The following is a 20,880-nucleotide window of genomic DNA, read 5'->3' as shown; positions in this document are numbered from 1 at the left end:
ATTTTAACCATTTTTAAGTGTAACTATTCCATGATGTTAATTACATTCACAACCTTGTGCAACAATAGCCACCTTCTATTTCCAAAATGTTTCATTACCCCAAACAGAAACTCTGTACCCATTATGCAACCATGCTGGGTTTTTTTTTTTCATAGTAACTATCACAAGTGAAACATTTCTTTTTACTTATTTATGTCTATTCCTCTGGAACAGAAATTCCATAAAGACCAAATGTTATCCATCTCATCTGCCATTATCCCCAGGACTTAGCGCAATTCTTGATAAATACCAACAAAGCTAACACTCGTAGAGTCTGCTATTTGCCCAGCACTGGTCTAAGCACTTTAGGTCGATTAACTCACTTAACTTTCACAATAACCTAGAATAGGTACTTTTATTATCTCTATTTTATAAAAGAAGGAATTGGAGCACTGAGAAGTTAAGGAACTTGCCTGAGATCATACACTAGCTCATGACAGTGCCAGAATTCAAACCCAGGGGGTCTGGTGTCAGGAGGATGGGTAGATGGACAAATGGACAAACACATGCATGATGGGTGGATAAAACACCAACAAGACAAGTTTTAAGTCCACTCAGCTGGGGACAGAGACCTGGGCTGCATTCACCTTGGGAACCTTTCTGGCTACCAGCCAACCAGTGTGTCCTGATGACATATCAGACCTTAAGCACTTGACTTTTCCATCCAAACTCCCGATATTATCACCCTTATTTTACTGATGAGACACACAAGCCAAAAGAGGCATGCTGTATGCCCAAGGTCATAAGGCTGTGCTAAGTGTCTCTGACTCCAAAGTCCATCCCGCTACAGGGCATTTCAGCAGCCTGGGAAGGCTGGGGGGTGGGGGTGGGGGGTTGTATTTATTTGTCCAAGGGGTGAGGCTGGCTAAGGAAAAATTTCCCAAGAGTGAAAGGCAAATACACTAGGAAGAACTGAATTCAGAATGGGGACTATTGTGGGGCACTTGGATGGCTCACTCAGGCGTCTGACTCTGGATTTCAGCTCAGGTCAGGATCTCAGGGTTGTGAGGTTACGCCCCAGGTCAGGCTAAAGAATCAGGACCACCATGTCTTGCTTCAGTTCTGTCACCTCCTATCTGATGGGCCTTGGGCAAGTCACTTCCCCCTTCTGAGCATCGGCTTCCTCATCTGGCAAACAGGGATGAGAGCCCCTATCCTACCAGCTCAGAGCAGGGCCATGTAGATAAAGGACATTACAGAGAATGAAAGAACTCTGAGATACAACAGTTGAAGTCATACATTTTAGGGAGACGCTTGTGTATACCAGAAGCATGTCTTCACAAGCATGTGAATAGCAGTGGGACAACATGGGGGCACATACAGTCCTGTGTGTCCACGGTCATGATAATGACTCCCTAGCCAGTAAGGCTCTCTTCTAAATCTTGCACACTGGCAACTTTTACCCAGGCATTCTTGGGAATTCTGAACCAGGGAGGAACTAATGGAAGGAAGGAACAAAGAGAGAGAGAGAAATGGACAGGGTGTGGAAGACACCGAAACACCAAGAGAATGCCAGGCAGCAAGTGAGACTCTTCTGTTTTGAATGATATTTTCAGTAATCACAGTTACCAAGAAAACTCTTCTTTCCCTGAAATCAGGGGGCACATCTCCCCCACCCCCTTCCAACCACATCTCCCGGGCTGTTAGTGTCCATTCGCACCTCCAGATTCACGCCCTGTTCAAAGAAGCGGGAGGCTGACCCCTGGACTGTCCCTTGGTCTGGGCTCCCTTGCCTGCTGACTTCCGGTTGGGTTTGGCCATTGGGAGGCACCGGTTCAAGGGTGGAAGGAGAGAGAAGTTGGGAAACGTCTTTCCAATTTCCCTCTCTGTGGTTCTGGGTGGCTGAGCCCCTCTGTGTCAGCTCCTTGCACAGATCCAACTATCAGTGAGTTCTGGTAACACTGTTCCCTCCCTCTGCCAAAGGGAGGAAACAGCTTCTGTCAACTGTTATTTCGTGGGGTACTCCTGTGGGTTCCCTTAATCCTGCCCACACCTTTATTAACATCTCCTCAGCGTAAGCATCTGAGTGGAATTCTGTTTTCTGCCAGAATCGGACTGATACACTAAACAGATGTATGAATTAAAGAGGGAGGGTAGGAGAAATCGGGAAAAGGCAGTATCACCTAGTGGTTAGGGACAAACGGGGTGACAAGGAGACCGTGAACAAGTCTCTTAACCTCTCTATGCCTCAGTGTCTTGATCTGTAAAATTCATGATGATCATCTTGCCTATTTCACAGCGTTACTGTGAAAATCGAACCAGATCATGCCCGTAAGGCACTTAACACATGTCAAAACCTACCGTGAGTGCTCAAGAAATATTAGATATCCTCATCGTTAGCATGCGTCTCAAGGCTGAAATGTGAACAATAGCATTCCCTTGGAGAAAGAATTACAGACTTTTCTTTCGGCTTTTTCGGAGGTTCTCCAGGTTTCATCGTTTTTCTACTATGAACATGTATTACTCTTGGAATCAGAAAAGAAAAAGAGAAGAATGAAAAGAAAAACACACAGAGAGAGCGAGCCTATTAAGACTTATTCTTCCCCTCTGGAGATGATGCTACTTCCCATCGGGATTTCCCCAGTACAGAACATTCACTTCCTGGAGCGACGATCTCGGGCTGGATGTGAATGAAATACCCGCCCGCCACGAGGGAGGAGGGTGCAGGCTGAGAGAGCCACCTCTGGGGCTGGGTGCCACCCTCCTGGCCGAGGCCCAGGAGCCCCCGACAGAGGCGGGGAGCTGGGCATGCACTGGTTGGTACCACTGATCAGCTCTGTACGCGGCAATGGGGAGATGGCGATTTGTCAGAGGCTTGCGGTGCCCAGGGGCACCTCATTAAATAAAACCAAGCAATGTGATGAGGCTGCCACCCACCAGCACTGGCTTCCTGCCCAAAGGTTTCACGTGCAACCACGGAGCCACAGGTTGATGTGAAGTTGTGGGCTGGGGGACCACAGGACATGCCCAGAAGTGCAGAGTAACGACATCAGAAAGGAGAAATACCTCCCGCTTGGACCACACGGATGACTGCAGAGGCAGCCAGAGGCCTCCCCATAGCGGGGCATCCTCTGAACTCCAGGCAGTGAGCTGGACAAGGGCCACACAGGGCAGGTGGGCTTATTCCCTAGGCCAGCTTGGCTGGCCAAGGTCACGAAGCTAGTCAGTTCAAGTGGAGCCAGAACGAGGACCCAGATCTGCTGGCTGACGGTCCCGTGCTCTTCCCCCTCAATCCTGCTACATCCCGCAACCTCCAACTTGCTGTCAACCATGTAACCAGAGCTACCGTTGTTCTGGATGTAGAAATAATAACAGCAGCACCAACCCCTCCCACATGTGGGGTGCTTTACAATCTAAAGAATCCTTTTATAATCATCATCTCGCTTGGCCCTCACCGATCAGCAGCTGGTGAGAGGGAACGTGGAACAGCACTTATGAACACAGGCTTTGGACCAGAGTTTGAATCCTGGCTTGAGGACCTTGGGCAAGTTACTTAACCTCACCGAGAGCCAGTTTGAGCATGTAAAATGAGAATAACACCCCCTACGCCTCAAAGGCATTTCGTGAGAAAAAAATGAGAAAATGCATGTGACGCTCCCTCTGACGCCATGTCGCCATACAGAGGACACTCGGTAAGTGGCAACAATGGTTCTCATTAGTACGGCTGTCACCACCACACAGATGGGCTAAGTGAGGTCCAGAGAAGGCAAAGAACTGGTCCAAGGACACTCAGGCTGTACACAGCAGCATGACCCAGGCAGCAGCTTCTAGCATCCAAAGAGAATTTGGAAGTTTCACAGGTGAACTCCATACTGGATCAGCGACAGAAGGGGTTTCCCTGGGACATCCTCACCCTTGGAGGGTGCAGAGACAGGGTCTCCTCCAAGCAAGCCAGGCCCCTCAGGTCCTTGCCCCCCTCAGTTCCACTGAGAAGCTGGGACGGGGAGCAGCAGACCTGCAGACCTCCCTGGGGCAACCCTCATGGTCTCAATCTCTGACTCCCTCTTTCATTTCATTTTCTTTCATTGTCCAAACACTATTAGAGTTCATTGTCAGCATTATTTAGAATGGAGTAAAATTGGGAACAACTTTAAATGTCCATCAACAGGGCCCTCAACAGGGCCCTGACCAAATTAACTAAGATTTACCCCTTTAGATTTATTTATTTATTTGAGAGAAAGAGAGAAAGCACGCATGCAAGTGAGTGGGGGGAGGGGCAGAGGGAGAGCATCTCAAGCAGACTCCCTGCTGAGCTCAGAGCCTGCCAATGCAGCGCTCCATCTCAGGACCCTGAGATCATGACCTGAGCCCAAACCAAGTCGGACGCTTAACCAACTGAGCCACCCAGGCACCCCAGGATTTACCCCTTTAAAAACAAATTACAGGACTGGGGCACTTGGGCAGCTCAGTCAGTTAAGCGGCTGCCTTCAGCTCAGATCATGATCCCAGGGTCCTGAGATTGAGCTCCATGTGGAACCCCATGTCCGGCTCCCTGCTCAGCGGGGAGTCTGCTTCTCCCTCTCCCTCTGCCCCTCCCCCTCCGCTTGTGCTCTGTCTCTCGCTTTCTCTCTCTTTCAAATAAATAAAATCTTTAAAAACATAAAAATAAAAATACGGCAAATATAAAGTGTTTTTAAAAGATCTGTTTTGGGGGTGCCTGGGTGGCTCAGTCAGTTAAGCGTCTGCCTTCGGCTCAGGTCATGATCTTAGGGTCCTGGGATGGAGCCCCATGTCAGGCTCCCTGCTCAGTGGGGAGTCTGCTTCTCCCTCTTCCTCTACCCCTCCCCCCTGACTTGTTCTCTCTCTGTCAAATAAATAAAAATCTTAAAAAAAAAAAAAAAAAGATCTGTTTTGATCAGTCTTACTGACCTCCCATCGAACCTGCTGTAACTCTGTTTCTGCCTGTTCTCTCCCAATCTGTTATCTATGGTCATACTTAATTCTACACCCCTTCAATCTGAGTGCTCCTAACTTTATGGGTTTTTTTTTTTTTCCATTTAACATTAATTGTATCAGAAATATTTCCCCATTATTATATCATTATCATCACAGCTAATATGCATGGGTGCTTTACTATGTGCCAGTTATGGTGCTAAGAGTTTTACATGCCCGAAATCACTTAATCTTGACAACAACCCTAAAAGCAGATTCTTGGACTGGCCACATTACTGATGAGGTAAGTTTGGCTTAAAAGATCAATTTGCCAAAGCCTGGCAGCTCAGGACAGAAAGTAGACTTAAGCTCTGGTCTGTGTAGGTCCCAAGCCCTTGGCTAGGAACCCCTCCACCCTACCCCCGCCCCCCTGCACAGCTACTCAGTGAGGGGTAAGCATGTGGCAGGTAGGGATGAGGAGACCAGGTCATGGGTCTTACAGCCAGGGTGACCTTGGACAAGCCAACTCCCCTCTGCTTTGTTCCTTCAATCAATTCTTTCACCAGACAAGCATTTGCAAATCATTGAGCTATATGCTGAGAATAGAACAATGAATAAAACATGAACCCTGCCCTCAAGGAGATTAGAACCTAACCTGAATCTCTCTTCGTGCACTGGGAAGAATCTAACCCCTGTCCCAGCTCGGTCACGCAGACATGAAATGAATAAAGGATTCAAAGGAGTTTCTCAAGTGCACAGCTACATACGCTGCAAAGAATAAGTATTTCTGTGGCTGTTCACGGCTGTATATTATTTTAACCACTGGATGTTCCAAAACGCTCTCAATCATCTTCTTATTGTTGGGCACTTAGTCCCAATTTACTGCTATTATACAGGAAGCTCTGATGCGGATTCATCCAAAGGAAATTATTCAAAAGGAAAAAAAAAAAAAAAAAAGCCAGATGCACAAAAAGATGCCAGGCAACCTTCAGAATGACTGAAGGGAGACAGTCCTTCATCTTAAGCTCAATGAGGCCCCAAACCAAATTCATGACTCCTGCGGCCTGCCCCCCTTCCACCGGCTGAGTCCCCCACCGCATGAGAGGATATCTTAGTGTACTGTCAACCTTCCTCCCTCCCCTGCCCTCCAAGTCCATGGGGCTGACGTTTCTCCTGCAAGGCTGCAGCCCCTCCCTTCCTTGTGGTTCTTGCAGTTGCCAAAGGGACCTTCCCAAACACTTCTGTCAGGCCCCAGTGCATGCATGCCCCGTGCAGACCTACCAAGGCTCCCGGAGCCTCCAGGCTCCTGTCAAGTGGAAATACCTTAGCCTGACATTTGAGAGAGACTGAAGGGAGAGAGCAGTCATGTTTCCTGAGGCCCTGGGATGTGCCAGCACTGCGCTAGGCCCTTTACGTAACTACCACCACACGTGGTCTCCACAAGACAGGTGTGCTTATCCCTACTTTACAGATGAAGAAACTGAGGCTCAGGCCAGCTAAATGATGGGCCCGAGGGCACGTGGCTGGTACACAGTGGAGCTGTGACTAGAGCTTAGGCCTGGTGGATTCCAGAGCCTTGCCAAAGACCCACACCCAAACCGGCTTTCTGAGTCACCTCCCAGTGCACCCAGCCCCCTGCTCTACCTGCCCCAAGCATACCAGACTACCCACTCTTCTTCAAAGGCATCCCTACTTCCTTCCCCTCTGACCTGGGGGAGTGGGGATCCTTCCCTCACAGCCACTGAAATTCTACTTGGCCTTTGGTGCCCAGCGCAAAGGCTCCTGGAAGCCTTCCCTTATCACCAAAATAGGAATCCATGCTTAGCATATGAACAGCTCGCTCTTTACTCTCTCTGCGTCCTGCCTGTGGCTCTCCAGCTAGACTCTGAGCCCCTTGAAGAGAGGGATGTTTCCTCAGAGGCAACACGGGGCCTGCAGGAGGTGTACCCAGAGAATATTTTTCAAATTGCACAAAACCGAGTAGGACCTCTGAGAAGATACTGTATGTAGGCTGCCGGCATGGCCATCGGGAACGTGGCTCTGGCCCACAGCGCCCAGATTGAAATCAGGGCTCCCCCATGACCTAGCCATGTGACCCTGAGCAACTATCTTTCCCTTGCCTATAAGCCTCAGTTCCCTCAATCTGTAAAATGGGAAGAAGCATTCCTACCTCACCAGGTTTTGTGAAGATGGTATGAGTTTATGGGTAAGCCCTTGGAAGAGTGCCTGACATGTAGTAGGTGCTCAGTAAATGCTGGCATTACTATTCTTATCCCCAAGACTCCCGCCCACACAGGAAGCAGTGCCAGCCCTCTCCCACCCGCCCCTATCCACCGAGATTCAGGTCCCCTCCCTATAAGGGCCTCCTCCTTCCAGTCCCAGCTGGTACCCTGCATTCCCACCCTCGTGTTTTCAGGTTATTAGGGTCCTATCAAATGCGGCAGGGGTAGGCCTGGGTGAGTAGGGATGCTAACCAGTCTTCCCTGAGAGCCAGTGGGGGCAGGGAGCCCAGAGCAGCCCCACTTCTAGGGGATCTTGGCCAGGAAGCAGAAGGCCAAGGCGACCCCCTCTCTCAGGGCTCCTTGCTAGTACCCCTCTGCCCCATCCCTCTGGACCACAGGAGCACCTGGGCCACAGAACCACCTTTGTCTCGCCAGACCCAACACAGACCTCTCCAACCGGACCAGCCCTGGCATACCGGTTGTGCCTCTGCTGGACCCCAACCTGGTACTCCCAGACACTGCCTCAGGCATAACGTCATGCTAGAGAGGGGGGCTCTGGACACAGACAGCCCCAAGCTTTCCAGCGGTGTAACCGCAGGCAGGTGACACAACCTCTCTGAGCTGCAGTTTCTCACTTGTACAACGTGACTAAGACCTGACAGGGTTGCTGCGAGATAATACAAATCACTGGCGCACAGTAAATGCTTAATAAATGCCATCATCCCGATTGTGTAATCACTGATATTACTCCAGGTAGAGATTATTATCCCCTTTTAATCAATGGGGACACAGAAGCCCAGAGAGGCCCACAGAGGGGTCCATGTCGGAGCTAACACAGCCAGTCCAGTCAAGAGACCCTATCTACTTTCTCGGGAGGCTCAGGCCCAGAATATCTCCGGGCATCCAGCATCCTCTTGGCTCCATATACTCCCAAGGTCAAGGGCTACCCGGCTGCCCCTTGCCTCAGCCCTGGCCCACTATCTGTGCGGCAGCCTGACCTTTCCTCCTCATCTTTTAGGGGCACAAGCTGGGAGGCCAATGTGAGACCCCCCCCCCCAAGGGTAGCCTCAGGCTCCAGGCTGTAATGCCCAGCCCCTGTCAGAGACCCATGGAGGGTACAGCCACACCAATGGGCAAGCAGGCATTTGGGCAGCAAGAACCTCAAACCAAGGGATAGAAGACCTGGGTGCATTAGTGCTGGCCCTCCCACTCAGCTGCTGTGTGACCTTGGACAAGTCATTCTTCCTCTCTAGGCCTCATTCAAGCTTTCAGTATTCACTAAGTGAGAACTTCGGGGCCAAGCATCGTTCTCATGCAGGTTCTATGAAATCTCCCTGAAGCTCCCAGAGCTGAGCCCCGGGAACTGTCACATGGCCCAGGAAAGTCGTTCATAGTAACACTGCCCCCTGCACTGATCTCCAGGACCGCCCTGAGGTACCCCTCACGGGACCACGCTCTGCGTGCCACAAAGACTGTGCAGGGGGCTGCCGGGCAGGCATGACCTCAGGCTGGCCAGGAGAAGCCAGCTTCCTCCCTGCACAGAGCTGGCAGCGCCTCTCTGGGCCACAGTGGCTCAGAGAGGAGACTGGCACAGGCTGCCTCTGCCGCAGGCTCCATCTGGAGGAATGGGTGGGCGGGCGGGCACACAGCCACCTCTATTCTCCACACCCTTGTCCAGGTCAGGCAGCACTGTCGTCCAGGAGCTTCTGGGGGCACCATTCCCGTCCCCAGCTCTCAACCTGGCCCAACGGCTGCTAATTCTGGAAGACTCCTAATGCTGGGAGGTCGGGGAGAGTTGGAGCAGCCAGACCCCACACAGCCCGAGAGGTCCCTAATCCAGCCCTCTTACACTCCCACCTTTGCAGAGGAGGTGATATGCAGATCCAGAAGTGAAGGCAGGATCACGTGGTAGTGCCTCTCCCCCCACCAATGCATTCTCAGAGATGGGGCGGGGGGAGGTAGCAAGGACCGTGGCTGGCGGCAAACAAGGAGACCGGTATCTTCAGAACTCCTTCCTAGTCCTTGTCCAGCCCCTCAAGGTCCCCATGGACCATCCTGGGGCCGTAGCTCTGCCAGGCAGTGGCCTCAGCACCTGGTAAGTTACCCTGGTGGCTACAATCACTTCCCCCCACCCCATGCCTGTCTCCAAGACCCCAGCTTCTGGATCCTCGGACATTCCCAAGCATGAAGGTGCCAGACACAACTGGAACCCACAAATCCTCTCCCTCTATCTAATCGGGGGACAGCCTCTGGCCAGAACAATAGAAAACCAGAACCGCAGAGGCCCCAGGACTATTATCCATCCACCCAGCTTTGGGTGACTTGGAGGGGCGATGCCATGGGAAGTGAGGCCAGGGTGGGAAAAGGTCTATAACCAGAGGGTGAAGGAGAGGACAGGAGCTGCCCAGCACCCCAGTCTGCAACCAAGAGACTGGCCTGCAGCATCTGAAGCTTGGACGCAGAGATCCAGGAAGCCCCTGGCCTCCACAGAGGCGGCAGGAATGGTCTCAAAGAAACAGAGTGGCCCAGCCAGGGAGCCCAGCACCCCGCAACCGCTCTTCCCAGCAGTAACCAGCAGCCCACAGCCTGCCCACCTCTCTCTCCAGGCCTCGGGGAGGCTGCAGACCTGGGAGGCAGGGAGGAACAGCACGGATCTCCCCCCCACACTGGCCAGGGAGCCAACAGCTTGCAAACTCAGTTCCCCCCGGTCTCGCCCCCAGTCCTCCCCAGGGCTGCAGGCTGGGCCTACACGTACTGAGTCCCCAGCCCCCCGTGCCACCTGACCCCCCCCCACGTGCCTACCTGAGCCCGGGGGTCCCCATCTCGGGCAGGCTGGGCGAGGGGGGGCGGGGCGCCCCGACGGCTCCTGCGGGGCCGGAGGCCGCGGGGCGGGGCGGGCGCGCGGGGCCGCGGCGGGCTCTGCGGAGCAGCCTGTTCCGCGACACCCCCGCCCGCTGATGGATGCCGACTGCAGCAGCGGCGGCGGCGGCGGCGGCTCGGCGTGCGCTGGGCACCGTGCCCACAGCCCCGGGCCTGGCGCCCGACGCGCGGCCCGCCCCCGCCCCCGCCCGGCCTCCGCGCCCAGCCCAGGGGCGGCCGCCGCGCGCCTGCCTGCTCCCTCCGGCGGCCCTAGCCCTGCCTCCGCCTCCTCTCCGCCAGCCTCCCTCTCCTCCTCCTCCTCCCTCCCTCTCTCTCAGGCTCCCAGGCCACCTCCTCCCCAGCGTTGTCACCGGCAGTTCCCGGACCCCTGCGGGAGCCAACTCTGCACCCTCGCTGCCCCCACCCCGGCCCCCCGGCCAGCGTCGGCCCAAGCGCGGGGACAACCCCTCTTGGGAGCTCGGCAGGGACGGGGGGGGGGGGGGGGGAGAAGGGGGAGGATCCCTGACTCAGAAGGGGTGACTCAGACACAGTGGGCCTCTCAGCCCACCGAGCAGAGCCGGATACCCTCCCCTCCCCAGCAGCGAAGAAGGGCACAATCTCCGTGGGACTCAGGGCTCCTCCCCAATCCGGGAGGAGGTGTGTGGAAACGCCTCCTGGGATCCGGTGTGTCTCTGAGGGTATGTGTGCGTTTGCCCATATGCACTTTGGTGGCAATGACCCTCAGTGTAACTAGGGACTGGGCCTGTGCGCAGATGTTTTTTTTCTGGATGTGTGTGAGCACAGGCTGGGTGTGCACTTAGGCTCCAGGAAGGTGTGCGGCGGGGTAGCCAAGGGGTTTGTGGCACTGAGGATATGACTCAAAACCAAGTGAAAGCCCTTCAGCAGCACTAACTCAAAAAGCTGGTCCCACCCCCCACACCTCCACCTCCCTGGGTCCACAGGCCGGGACCTCAAATGGCAGAGGACTGTGGGAGGCAGAGGGCCTGGGATCTGGTCCGGCTCTGCCACTGTCTTGGCCAACAGTTTTGGGCAAGTTTTTCTCTCACTCTGGGCCTCAGTTTGCAAACAGTCAAAGAAAGGGTTGGACATCCTCACCTCTAGGGCCCCATTTCATGGGGGAAGCCCCAGGGAAGACCGTGGGTAGCTCCCAACATAATCTCCAAAGACCTCTGCCCATGGTCCACATTTGTAGCCCACATGACCCTACTCCCAAGCCCCTTCCCCCCAGACATAAACATAGATTTTTTCACTCTTCAAATAATTCCTGAGTACCTACTATGTGCCAGCCACTGTTCTAGGCACCCCAGACCCCACTGCAGTGGAAAGCACAGAGGTCCAAAGCTGGGAAGCAGCCCAGACATGAGCCAAGCCATCCGTCCCCCTAAGCTGCAGTCCCTCGGTGTTAGCCTCACCAGTGGGTCGTGTCCCTCAGTGCTGACTCACGAGTAGCCACCTCTACTCCCTGTCTCTGAGAGTAGGTGTGGCTGCTCCCTCATGGTGACCTTCCAACTTACGTCCTAATACCACCCCTTAGGGCCTCCACAGAATGAGGCCAGGCCTTCTCCCCAGCACCCTTCAGAGAACTCAAGATAGCAACTGTGTCCCTTTTTTCCCACCCCCACACCAAGCCTTATCTTCTCCAGCTTAAACATGACAAACTCCTTCACCAGATGTTCCCAAAACGTAGCTTCTAGTCCCTTCACTCTCCGTGCTGCCCACTAAGCTCAGGAGCGGGTAGAGAGCGCGCAGGAGGAAGCCGGCTCCTCCCAGGCCCAGAGAACACGCCCTTGCTCCAGGCAGGAGCTGGGAAGCTAGACAAAGCAGCCCAGAGCCAATTCCCAGAAGGACCAGAGTCCCGCTGGGCAGACTTCCTTACAGATGTCCTCTGTCACCTCGTCACCTCGTCACCTCGGGACTCTCCTTCACTCTCCAGCTTCCCAAATTCCTCCCAGGAACTCTCCAGACCCTCAGGGGCATGCATGGCCTCGGGCAAGTCACTTTGCCACTAGGGATGCTTTGAGTTGTTACTACACATTTATTCAAGTGAATGAGTGAAAGGATCAGTAAAACTTAGGAGTTACACCAGATAAACTTGCTGCCCATCTGGTAAGAGATCCTTGACTCCCTGCTGGCCACTATTTTTATTCCAGATTCACTCTGAGCCTCTTCTGTTCACTGACCTTCCCAACCCTGGGCTCCTGTGGGCAGGACAGAGCACATAAGCCAAAGCCCTTATTCCTCCTAGTTCACCCTCCTTCTCTGGATCCTCCTCCCCTTCCTTCCTTCTCCCTCCTCCCCTGGGTCAGGGCCATTTTCCCACCCTCCTGAGCTAGATGGAGCCTCTCACTTTCCCAGAAGAATCCGAGCTACATTCCAAAGATCCAGGCAGGACGTTCCCAGACATCATTCTGGATTTATACTCAAAAGGCCCAATTCCCTTCAGGTCAGAGGGACCACACTGAAAAGTGGGCTTCTTCTACTATTGTCATTATTTCTATTATTAGTATTGACCAATATTTCTATTAGCACGTTCCACTTTGCAAAGTACTTCTGTGTGTGATCTCCGCAACGTCTTGTGAGATAATATCATCCCCATTTTATAAACAAGCAGACTGAGGCCCAGAGTGGTGAGTGACTTGTTCAAGGTTATACTTGCTCAGCCACACTAGCTCTCTGGAACCCACTTTCCACTTGACCCTGCAATAACCTTTTCCAGAGAAATCTGGTGGAGGGTGGGCCGGGGGTACTCTGATGAACACATGGCCCCTTACGGGCATCAGTTGAAGTTAATACTGCAGTTCCTCTGCTGCCTTCATTCCCCAGGCAGGGAAGCTGAGGCACAGGAATAGGACCCAACCTAGGACCACCTCTCATGAAAGCCCCCGTGGAGAAATGCTAGGGGCCCAGGTGGACAAAGAAGAGCCCACTCAACGAAGAATGTCTTTCCAGTTCCCTTAGTTCTGAATTCTGCTTCCAGCCCTGCCTCTATCATGTCAGTGTTACTTGGCCAGATTATTTGACCTCTCTGAGCCTGTTTCCTCATCTATAAAATGGGAGAAATTCTTCCTGCCCTACTTCTGTTACTGGGTTGGTGTGATGGGAGGTCAGTAAATGCTGGTAGAAGAGAAGGGACAGGACCCCGCCTCCCCCTCTCTGGTCTGCCTAGGAGGTAGGAGAAATTATTTTCTCTTAAATTTTTAACTTCAGGGCTCCTGGGTGGCTCAGTTGGTTAAGCGACTGCCTTCGGCTCAGGTCATGATCCTGGAGTCCCGGGATCGAGTCCCGCATTGGGCTCCCTGCTCGGCAGGGAGTCTGCTTCTCCCTCGGACCCTCCCCCCTCTCATATGCTTGCTCTCTCTCGTTCTCTCTCTCTCAAATAAATAAATAAAATCTTTAAAAAAAAATTTTTTTTAACTCCAGAGAACTTGACGGAAAAATGCCAGGATACAGGAAAGCCTGGAGAAGGATGGAAATGGTTCGCTCCATTGGCTGGGAAGGCAAAGCACAAGGTGTCAGCAATAGCCCCCCAGGGCTGGGGCAGAGATGACACCAAACACTTTGAGCAGGGCCCCTCCTACCCCCTCTTTTATCTTCAGTGGCCTCTGCCAAGGTCACCCCAAGTAGTCAGAGGTCTCGTGACTCCCAGCCAGCAGGGGCCCCTTTGTTCCTGGGTGGGCAGGAGGGTAAGGGTGGGTGGCTAGTGCTCCGAGCACAAGGATTTAATCTTTCATTCAGCAAGCAGTGATGTTCACACTGAGCCAGGTCCTGGACTCAAGGGAGGCGAGAGGAATTGGGTAGCCTCCATCCTTGGACTCACAGTCAGTCCAGTGGGGGAGAACGGCACATAAGCCAGCCCATCGGAGGGCACACTGTAAGATGAATCACCACCATTTTCTGAGCACTTACTCTGTACCTGACGCTAGACACACATTCATTTGTGGAATGCTCACAATCATTCTCTAGCATCGAAATCCTTCACTCCTTTTACAGCTAAAGTAAGTAAGGCTCAAAGGGGTTAATGACTTCCCAAAGTTCACCCATCAAAGAAATGGCAGAGCCAGGACATGACTGCCGTTATCTTTCCGAGGCCAAACACTAAGAGTCAGCCCTTATGCTCTCCTCCTGCCTCCAGAACTGTGCTGACCCTCTATGGTAGTCGCTACCACATGCGGCTACTGAGTACTTGAACTGGGACGGATGCAAATGAGGTGTGTTTAAGTCTAAAGTTGGCACTGGACATTGAAGATTTAATTGGAAAAGAGTGTAATATAGCTCAGTAATTTTTGTGTTGAAGTATCTTAGATGTATTGAGTTAATGAAATGTAGCATTAGAATATGTCATTGGTTTCTTATTGCTTTTCTTTTTTCGTGTGGCCACTAGAAAACTGTAAATTACATATGTGGCTCACACGACATTTCCTTTAGTTGGCACGGGTTTAGATAACCTGAAGTCCTAACCCAGCCCCTGGGGCTCAGAAAAGGCTTCCTGGAGGAGGGGATGCCTAAACTGAGCTAGGTTAAAGGCAAGGTCATGGCGAGGAGGGTATTCCAGGGCAAGAAAGCTGCAGGGCGTCTGGCTTTGGCCCTACAGGGCTGCAGGGACTGGCGGGGCTGAGCTGCAGCCCCAGGCAGCTGAGAGCTGGGCCAGTCTCCGGGGGAAGCTACCAGAGCCAAACTTTCCAGAGCAGCGTGACCCACAGGCCTGGGACAGTCTGCCTGAGAAGGCTGTTCTCACTGGTCCTTGGCGCTCTCTGGAAGGCACTGCAGGGTGGCTGCGTCTGGGTTAGAGAGCAGGCAGGGTGGACAGGCAGCATCACTCACCTGGCAGGGACCTCCCTCTTCCAGCTGCCCCCCATCTCCTCGCCTTCAGACTCCTCCAGGAAGGCTCCTGAAGCGCTGCAGTCCCCAGGGACCACCCTTCCCTGGAACCTTCCAGCCCAGACCGTGGGAGCCACACACTCCCGCATTAGGTCATATTCTGGTGTGGAATGATGACCAAGCCGCACAGCGGGTTACACAGTACAAAGCGCTTTTCTAGATCTAGCGTGGTGCTGCTGAAGAGTGCAAGGGCAACAGTTACCTCTGGGGAGGGGGCCAGAGGCAGGGATGGGGGATGTTCATTAATTTGTACAGGAGCTGTGTGACCTTGGGCAAGGCTTTAACCTCTCTGAGCCTCAGTTCCCATCTCTGTAGAATGGGGACGATATTGGCACTACCTCTTAGAGCTCCTAGAAGAGGACATGAGAGAATACCCACAAAGGGCTGAGCATGCCCTGCGGTACCCTCAGTCTCTCCAAAGCCTCCAAAGGTTGCCTCCCCTCCAGGAAGTTCACGCTCCCTGCCTCCTCCACCCATGTTCTACCCAGCCTGTCCCTCCTCTGGCCTACTGGACCACACATTTCATGTCTTCACTTCTGAATTCGAAACTCTGTTGTCATGAGGCTCTCTGGCTTCCCCAACAAGACTGCAATCTGGCAAAGGTGGGAGCCTTACTTTCCCCTTCGCCCTTCCTCCTCCTCCTCTCTGGCCTCCCCTCCCCCTTCTGTACCCACAGCCAGGCCTCTGCGCAGGTCCGTGCATCCAAAGGGCTCTCAGAGCCCACTCCAGTAGCTTGGACATTTGGCTACCATCTTTGGCCAAAAAATAATGCAGCTCTGGACAAATGTGTACCTGCTGGTCTCCACTGAGCAAATCTCCAGGAGCTGGTCCTACTCCGCTTCCTCAGTGGAGGAACCTTCAGTGGTCCCCCATTCTCTGATAAAGCAAGCCAAACTCCTCACCCTGACTTTCCAGACCATTCACAGGCTGATCTCACCTGGTTCTTCAGCCTTATCCTCAGGATCTGGGTGGGAAGCTCCTTCAAAATGAAAGGTTCCAGGCTCCTAGGTCGGCGGCCCAGCCCTGCCTCTCTGCTTCTGCCCGTGTTCTTTCCTCTGCCCGGGAGACCCCTCCTCCTTTTCCCATGGTCATTCATCCAGGCATCCTCCAGGAAGTCCTTCCTGGTCTCCTCCTCTTGGCAACAACCCCTCCCAGATAGAAGGAAACTCTGGGCCTCTCCCTCTCACATTCTGCCCTCCAGCCTTGGGTCACGAGAAGTGCTGAAAGGTCTTAACTCCTGTCTGCTGTGAACCTGATGGCAGGGGCCACTTTCATCCTTCTCCCCATGAGGGCCCTGCTCAAAATATGTGTGTGCTGTGTGTCCCTTGGGCCATCCTCACTCCCAGAGTCAGAGGCGGGAAGTAAGAATTCACCGGGATGCCAGGACACTCTTGAGGCTGAGTTCTGCTGACCCCAACGCCACCTTGGCTACATTTCTTAATGGAGCCCCACACTCCGACAGCCACACTCCCGGGGCCTGAACATGAAAGATCTGGCCACCGTCCCACTCGATACAGATATCCGTCCACCCAGCCTCCCATCAGGGGCCTGAGGTGTCAGCTGAGGTCTGCATCGTCAGAGCATTGCAGACTCCTTGCAGTCAGAAGAGACCTTGGAGACTATCGTACAGAGGCTGGGAGCTGCGAGAGGCGATGGAAGGAAAGTGGCGATGCGTCTGCGGTCCCATGTGCCAGAAGATGCTGCAGTGACACCATCAATCCCCATCACCCTTGCAGAGAGCAGCTGAGTCCCCACCACGTACTGGCACTGTGTCTAGCAATTTGGATTCATTTTCAGTTTTTAATCTCTTACTGCCCTGTAAAGCGGAGGTTATATATGCACTTGATTTTACAGGGGGAGGAAACTGAAGCTCAGAGCAGTGAAGTCACTAAACCAAGGTCACACTGCTAGTTGGGGGCGGGGAGCAGGATTCAATTGCAGGCACACCTGACTCCAGAGCCTGTGCTTTTCCGTCATTAATCCTGCATATATTTGGTTTATCACAAATTTACCGTGGAGATATTGGCACCACCTCTTAGAGCTCCTAGAAGTTTGGTCGCGTTTTGGTTCTTGTCTGGACTATAGTTACACAAGTATGCGTAAACTTATAATCTGTGTACTTTCCTGCATTTATAATGTCAACTTTCTTTAAAGATTTATTTATTTGAGAGAGAGAGAGAGCGCGCGTGAGAGGGAGCAAGGGGAGGGGTAGAAGGAGGGGGAGAGAAGGGGACTCTGCACTGAGCATGGAGCCTGACGCAGGGCTCAATCTCACGTTCCCCAAGATTTCGACCTGAGCTGAAACCAAGAGTCAGACGCTCAACCAACTGAGCCACCCAGGTACACCTCAATAAAGTTCTCTTTTCAAAACAGGCTTTTGTCCCAGAGATGAATATATGCTAGAGATTTTCAGGATGTAGAATACTCTTAGTACTAGATTCTGAAGCTAGAATGCTATTTCTCTCTTTTCAACCAGGACTGTTCTCAAAATCTCAAAACTCCCACACCAGGCCAAGCAGAATTTCACCTGCTGCCCACTGCTCAGACCACACTGAACATTTTCTCGTACTCAGATTCCCAGCCCAGGTGCCACCCGGCCAACACTCTACTTCCAGAAGCTGGCAGAGCTCTATAGTCTTTGCAACCTTCTCCCCATCCACCCATATGCAGGGATCAGATGGTGAGAGCAGTCGCTGTATCACTGGTTAATCCCCAGCTTCAGGAGGCGGCCAGGCCGTGATGTCTGGTTGCTTCCACTCCTTGTACCAGGCCAGGGTGGGCAGAGAAGCTTTCTGTGTGTACAAACACAGCCTTCTGCTTAGGTGGCTCCTGCTGGACTCCCTCGCCAACTTGGCCCTCTGTGGCTTTTATCTTCCTGCCCAAAATAACCATTGGCTTCAGTGGTTTTCTGGACATGAATCAGATTCTCCTGAGAGCTCGTGAGCAGCTTGAGAACAGGAAGGGCACATTATCCATCTCTGTTTCCCCAGTGCACCAGGGCAAAGGTTTGTGGGATTTAGCGAGCTCCTCTGTGTGCCTGGGGGGACCTGAGCTGGGCAGCGAGAACTCACTAGCAAACAGTCATGCTCTCCGAAAGCTCACAGTTGAGAGAACACACCAGCACCAGCCAATCACAATAGAACGCAAAAAGTACTAAAGGCTGTAAGAAAAGGATGAAGTGCTTTTGGAGTTCAGAGGAGAAAGAGATTGGGGGAAGGGCGGGTGTCAAAGGTTTCAAGGCAGAGGGAGCATTTGGGCTGAGCATTACAGACAGGGCAGAAGGACACTCTAGATGGAGGAGACAGCATAAAACAAGGCCCAGGGCTGGGGAGTCCAGGGTAGACTCAGGAAACTGGCCCCGTATGGCCCTGAGCTAGCGATGCTAAGGGTTGAGGCTGGGGCTGGAAGGCATATGGTACCAGTGGGAGCCTCGAATGACACGGCATACCAAGTGATTTCCCGCACCGTCTAGCAACTAGCCACATGTGACTATTCAATTAAATGAATTAAAATGGGAAAAAATGTAAAATTCATAGCCACCTGTGGTTAGTGGCTACCATATTGGACAGTGCAGATGTGCACCATTTCCAGACAGTTCTACTGGATGGCGCTGGTACACATGGCAGAGAATCCAGAAGATGTTGAGTGGAGGCATGACATGGGCAGAGCTGGGCTTCAGGAAGATAAATTTGTCCTTAGTGAGGAGTAAGTGACTAGAGGGCAGGAGAGACCTGGACCTGGTAGTGGGCCAGAGAGCACTGCAATAATCCAGGCAAGATCAATAACCACTTCCCTTCCCTCTGGTCACCTCTTCCTATCAGTAAGCAGGACAGTGGTTCTCAAAGCATGGTCCCTAGAACAGCAGTATCATCTGAGAACGCCTTAGTGTACAAATCCTCAGGCCCCGCCCCAGACCTACAGAGTCAGAAACCTGGGGACTTGGAGAAGTAACTTGTGTTCTGATCAGCCCTCTCGTGGTTCTGATGCACACTCAGGTGTGGGATCTGCCAGCACCGAGGCTAGGGGCCACGCTGGTTCCAAAGTAACTCAACACTCTGGAGTCAGAAGATGTAGCTCCATGTCCTGACTCAGACATTAATTAGTGTGCTTAATCTCTTTGGCCTCAGTTTCCTTTAATAACCCTCTGTGGTTATTGTAAAGATCAAAGAAGTCAACACATGCACTTTTCTTAGAAGAGTGCCTGGCATATAGTAAGTCAATGAATGTTAATTATCATTTTAATCCTCGTGTGCCACTTCATCTAAACTCCTATGGTACCAAGTTGAATTTCTCCCACATACAATGGACCAGCATCTGTCTCCTGCCATGAGCTATGGCCTCCTGCCTGTCCATCATATAATATTCCTAGGCCCACTCCCCCATAGCACCAGTGACTTCTCTCCAAGCCAAAGGTGTCAGTTCCTCTCCCAGAAGGCAAGGGCACGTCTTGCGTCAAGGCGCAAGAGGTGGATTTAGTGTCTTGAGCTAAGATGCCCTATAAGGGATCAAGTCAGAAGATGGCCCTTGAGTCTTTCCCTATAAGACTACCTGGGAATAGGAATGTCTGGAAGTGAGTGCCCAGCTGCCCACGGCCATGGAAAGTGTCAGGCCTGTTCAGCTGATCCATGCCAGACAGAAGGGTATGGGAAACAGTACCTGGGGTTCTGCCTACTACATAGGGGCTGGATCCTAACTCAGGAAACCAGCCAGAGGGAGATGATATCAACAAACCTGGACTCTGGTCTTGGCAGTGATATCTCAGGCAGTCATTTCCCTCTCTGGATTCAATTTCCTTACCTCTGATGGAAGGGGGTTGGCCTAGTGTGGTTCTTAACCTTTTATGGGTCATGGTTTTCTCTGAAAATGAGATGAAAACTGCAGAGCTTCTCCCCCAGAAAAATGCACATGGGCACACATCCAGACACACAAACATTATGCACACGCACGTGCGCACACACACACACACTTCTTGTTATTTTAGGCATCAAGAGACCTCATGAAGCCCATGCGTTGATCACCCCCTGGGTCCATGGACACTTGGGTCAAGAAACCTTGGCTAGATGGTCTCTAATCATCCGTGATAAGAAATAGGCTGTATTTGTATCTAATTTAAAGAAACTCTATGTGAAAAATTTCACCAAAATGATGAAATCTGAAATGCGATTTCATAGGATTCAATAGCTGATGGGCTGGATGCTACCCATCCCTCCCAGAGCCTGCCCCCTGCCTTGTCTTATTGCCTCTGCAGGCTGCCCCCCCTTTCTGCTCCCCCCGGGCAACAGGGAGTGAGCACACAGTCCTGAAGGCAAGGCCGGCCCCCACGGACTGTCTCTGCCACTTCCCAGAGAGTGAACAGATTGTCCCCAGCCATGAGAAGGTAGAAGAGGAGGAGCTTGCCTGCCTCTCGTTCCCCCACCCCAAATCCCCAGCTCAGATGCCAACCACTAGAGGGTCCCAGATGCCACCCCGACCCCCAACACACACACACACACACACACGCAAAAACCCTCCCTCACATAGCCACAGCCAAGGGACTACACCTCCAGACACATGGCAGTGCGGTCACTCAGAACAGGCAATAGATATTTTTAGAAGCCGAGTGACAGGATGGGTGAGAACAGTTCCACTCTGTCAGAGCGACGGCCACCACTGCCGGCTCTGGTGAATCACTACCCACCATGTGAATGTACACGGCTGTCAGCATGGCCAGACAGGCTGCGCTGGCTTCTAGAATGAATGTCTTGGATTGGTGACCACGCTGATCACACCAGGCTGCGCCCAGGATCACACCAGGGGCAAGACTGCCCAGCCCAGCCCCGCCTCCCCTGACCAACACAGCCCTCACCAGGACAGCCTACCCCAGGCCACTAGCCCGTGCAGGGGCCCCTCTCTCTGCAAGAGTCCCTTCAGAGTAGCTATTGATACCTCTCCTCCCCCAAGGCCATCTGAGGAAGGCTCCCCCACCCCCGCCCCACTGCAGTCTGGATAG

General features: G+C 52.8%; 1 protein-coding gene across 23 annotated transcripts in view; it reads right to left on the bottom strand.

Annotated features, from left to right (window-relative positions):
- The window catches only part of EPB41L1 (erythrocyte membrane protein band 4.1 like 1), a 121,451-nt gene that overhangs the window by 60,105 nt on the left and 40,466 nt on the right, over positions 1-20,880 (bottom strand). The window contains exon 1 of one of the 23 annotated variants that reach the window (XM_064573106.1): positions 9,936-10,197. The exons of the other annotated variants lie outside the window; for them this stretch is intronic. The gene's annotated coding sequence lies outside the window, so the exon portion shown is untranslated. Of the gene's footprint in view, positions 1-9,935; positions 10,198-20,880 lie in introns of those variants that run through there. 23 annotated transcript variants of the gene reach the window in all.

Source organism: Mirounga angustirostris, unplaced genomic scaffold, assembly GCF_029215605.1.
Source record: "Mirounga angustirostris isolate CCGP_5_RB_7025 unplaced genomic scaffold, mMirAng1.0.hap1 SCAF_10, whole genome shotgun sequence".
Classification (NCBI taxonomy): domain Eukaryota; kingdom Metazoa; phylum Chordata; class Mammalia; order Carnivora; family Phocidae; genus Mirounga; species Mirounga angustirostris.
Note: the sequence above shows the minus strand (reverse complement) of the source record. Positions and strands in the feature narration are given on the sequence as shown.